The sequence below is a fragment of the Mirounga leonina genome, unplaced genomic scaffold (assembly GCF_011800145.1).
Source record: "Mirounga leonina isolate KUSES-001 unplaced genomic scaffold, KU_Mleo_1.0 Mir_53, whole genome shotgun sequence".
In the NCBI taxonomy this organism is placed as follows: Eukaryota; Metazoa; Chordata; class Mammalia; order Carnivora; family Phocidae; genus Mirounga; species Mirounga leonina.
The window spans coordinates 27,652,764-27,657,061 of record NW_023270807.1 but is presented as its reverse complement, the minus strand read 5'-3'; the positions used below and the strand labels follow the sequence as shown (position 1 = coordinate 27,657,061).

The 4,298-nt window shown below is 36.7% G+C and overlaps 1 pseudogene; it reads left to right on the top strand.

The window, feature by feature from the left end:
- Positions 1–1,157: 1,157 nt before the first annotated feature.
- On the top strand, positions 1,158–1,299 carry LOC118001706 (annotated as a pseudogene).
- The last annotated feature ends 2,999 nt before the right edge of the window (positions 1,300–4,298 follow it).

Genomic DNA, 4,298 nt, shown 5'->3' with positions numbered 1-4,298 from the left:
CTATGTTTGTCTTGGATCCTATCTTCAAGATTCTATCATGTAGTTTCCATCTTTGCCTGTTGTTCACTTCCTGCTTATGCAAACCCTCAAGGTCAGCAAGAGATGAAAAGACAATGGCCTTCGCAGGTCATTCCTGGGCATGACCACAACCCTGCATGTGCATAAAGACTTCTAGATTTCCAGGAATATATCTCTGATTTCAAAGTTCCATATGGACATCTCTTTCTCCAGGTTTAAGTTTTTTGGTAGGCCTCTTGTTTGTCCTGTTATTGCCTCCTCAGTCACCTGCTCTTCATCCTCCAATGGTGCTCAACTGCTGGGTTTCACAGGTGCTGTAATTGTCAGGTTCTTTTATTTTATATATGTATGTATATATGTATGTGTTTTTTGAGACTACCATGATGTTGAGAATGGGAGGATGGAAATAGGACAACTTAAAATGCTGTAACACTCACTTCTCTTTTTGCAGCTGCTTTTCTTTAAAACAGCCTCTCATATTGTTACAGCTTCTTATATTGTTATAAGCCTTTGGTTAACTTCCAGAGTACCAAAGATTTTGGCAGTTTTTGTCAGTATTACCATTGCTTTTAAAAAGGAGTAGAATTTCAGAGGTATTTACAATGCCATTCTGGAAGTCCTTCCTGGTGACTAACTTTATAAATACTCAAGAAATAAAAATATAATTTTTTGCTTTAAAAAAAAAATTCTGTTACTGGTGACCGCTATGTATATAGACACTTGATAAATATTTGTTGAATGAATCAATACATCATTATTTGTTGTTGATACATTGAAAGTCAATATATTTTAAACTCAAGAAAAAAATGGATTAAGTGTACATACATACTGAAAAGAGTATCTCCAACATTTTTAGGCTGTGACTCTGTGCCAACAATAAACTTATTACTTGTTCCACACTACTTCATTTAATCTTCACAACAACCATTTGTAGTTTCACTGAAGTTAGAGATAGCCAGTAACCTTCTCAAGGCAATACAGTTAGTACGTGGTTCAGTGGAGATTGCAACCAGAAACTGAATCTGGAACCAACTTCTTAAACATAATATAATATAGCCTCTCCCCCCAACTCCTTGGATTTAAGAGCTTTAATTCCAAATGTCACAGAAAATATCAGTTAGATGATAGTTTTATAAAAAAAAGAAAAAAAAAACGATACAGATACTGGTCAATGAACTCACAAGTGTAAGAAGTGTGCTACATGAGGGGCAAGGCCTTCACTAACACCACAAGGGTCTCTGGCCCAATGAGTAGAGTTTGATAGTAATTCTTGCTACAAATATAAAGAAAAAAAAGATACAGATAAACTCAAGAGGCATTTTTTTTTCTTTTCTTTCTTTCTTTCTTTCTTTCTTTCTTTCTTTCTTTCTTTCTTTCTTTCTTTTTTTTTTTTTCTGACCTAAATCCTGTCAATTTTGAACTTAGGAATACCACAGGTCAGGATAAACTAGTTTTTTTAGTCATCAGTGAGAGGAGTCTCATAAAACACCAGCTATTTACCTGAAAGAAAAAGTTATCTCCTGGATAGCAGGCATCCTTTCCTCCTTTTGCCCTGTTCATGCCAGGGCTCTGGGTTCCATATTTCTCTCCTCTCCCTCAGTTGCCACAATCAACACTCTTCTCTGTGTTATCTTTCTTTCACTTTTATGACTTATGCCCCTAATACTTCTGGTATATGATAAAATATGATGACATGATACATTCTTAAAGTAAAATGTTTGATTATGTCTGCTCCTTGTTTTAAAGACTCCAGTGACTTCCCATTACCTGAACAACAAATTCCAATCTACTCCATTATAGAAGACTCCAATAGACACTCCTAATCAGAATTGTTTCTTCTTTTTTGCTAATCTCATCAAACGTAGATTTACAATTATTTGAAGCTATATGTTACTGAAATTGAAACTAAAGTTTTTGAATTCTCATGTTTTGTCTTCAAGTCTCCTTGCTTTCCCTTTTTAGGTGTATGACCATTGTCTGATAATGTCACATTTATGAGGCTCATTTTGCTCATCTATATGATGAGGTATCATATCATTTGCACAAGGTTATTGATAAGATTTAATTAGGTAATGCATACACTTAGCAGAGTATCAGCTACCTAAGTTCAGAGTATTTGGTAACTCTTTTATTTTATTTTATTTTATTTTATTTTATTTTATTAGCTAGTAAATATTATTATTGGTCTCTCAGACCTTTTCTATGAGTGTACCAGCTCTATTCTTCTTATTCTTGTCTTGGGAGGAAGTCTTAGGATTGTGTGCCCCTCTCTCAATTTCACAAAGTCAAGCTTAGTGCTTGAGAAGCCTATAGTTTATTTTTCCTCAGTCTGTGCCCTGAAGAGTTCAAGGTTGTGCATCTTCTCCCAATCCAGCAAGGTCAAGCTCACTGCTTATATCTGTAGCTATCTGAAGGTCCTCACACATGCCATCTGTGGAGGCTCATACTCATGAGGCATACACTATAGGGTACCTACCAGAAGGGAACCATGCAGAGTGCCAGGGGTGTTTATCAACTGGCCGTGGGGGTCTCCCCGCCATGAGGCAGCCTTATAAATTTTGTGCACGAGGTTCTTGGTGGAGTCCATAAGTCAGTTAATAGGATCTGCAGCTGTTTGTTGAGATCCACACACTGTTTGCTGTGAATCTTGGCCACTTTTCTCTCCTCCTGTCTCCAGACTATTCAACTGTGCTGATCTTAGTGTCTTGGGTCAGGTAAGACATAAGTGGACTTTTTGAGCAAAATCCCACAGGGCTGGAGAAGCTGGGCAGGCACTTCACTCTCACTTTCCCTCCTGGGAGAAATCAGACCAAGAAGTAAAGTGAAACAATTTCTTACTCTCTTCAATGCATCTATTCTCAGGATTTTTGCTCCACTGAAGTACTGGAACCTCTGAATTTCCATAAAGGCATTCTTGTCCATAGGTTGTTGTTTAAATTGGTGTTTTATGAGGGAGTATGAGGACTAGAACCTCCTATTCTACCATCTTGTTGATGTCAGAGCTCATTGTTCTCCTTTTCTCACTAAGCCAGATATATCATCCCCATCTTTTCAACTTAGCATACCTTTACCATAGATGTACCTGTGTTTCTTGTGGCTATATCTTATCTTCCTAGAGCTTACTGAAGTCCTAAACAGTAAGCCTCATGAAAGTTGACATTTAGCCTATCTTCCTCACTTGGTCTTAAAATGTCTGGTCATTCAATAAATTTTAGTTAAATGTTCAAAATTTTAGTTAAATGTTTAGTTATATATATATAAATCTGTTGCTCTTTGTATATATTATAAATTTATACATATATACTATATGTATATATACAAATTGCTTCTACTTTCCACAACAACTATTTCCAGGTATTTACTTTGCCTCAGCTTGAACCTCATCTTTTCTTTTCTCTGATTTTTATGTATCAGGCTTTTTCAGGAGATGTTTTGTTTGTATTGAGCAATTTGAAAAGATTATACAAGGTGTAAATAACATCACACCATATAAATTTGGACTACTGCTGAGACGGTTAATCTCATGTGTTTCAACTTGACTAGACTAAAAGATGCTCAGATAGTTTGTAAAAACATTAATTCTGGATCTGTCTGATCCTTGAGGGTGTTTCCAGAAGAGATCAGAATTTGAATCCATACACTGATGAAAGATCACCCTCACCAAGACACATGGGCATCATCCAAGCTGTTGAGGGTTTGAATAGATCAAAAAGGCAGACGAAGGGCAAATGAGCTCTCTGCTTGAGCTAGGACATCCATCTTCTTCTGCTTTTAGATATCGGTGCTCCCAGATTCAGGTCTTCAGGCTTAGATGGGGACATACACTATTGACTCCTCTGGTTCTCCAGCCTTCGTGTGTGGACTGGAACTACACCACTGGTTTTCCTGGGTTTCTAGCTTGCAGACAGCAGATTGTGGGACTTCTCAGCCTCCATAATCCATACACCAGTCCCTCATAATAAAGCTCTATATCTCTGTTATCTGTCATTCTCTCTTGCTGTCTTTGTATGTATGTATGTATGTATCTATATCTACAGCATCTATATTATTGATTTTGTTTCTCTGGAGAACCCTAATACAACTGATAATTTCAATTATCTTGACAATTAGAGTGTGGTTTGTTTTGCGTGTACTATAGACACTACAGAAATTTTATAGGAAATCAATCACATGACTCTATTACACTTATTGATCTCCTTCACCTACCTCTTTTTCTAACTGTTCTTTGCCATATACTCTCCTCTTTCTCATCCTCATATGTCTTTTTTCCCCCCACTAAT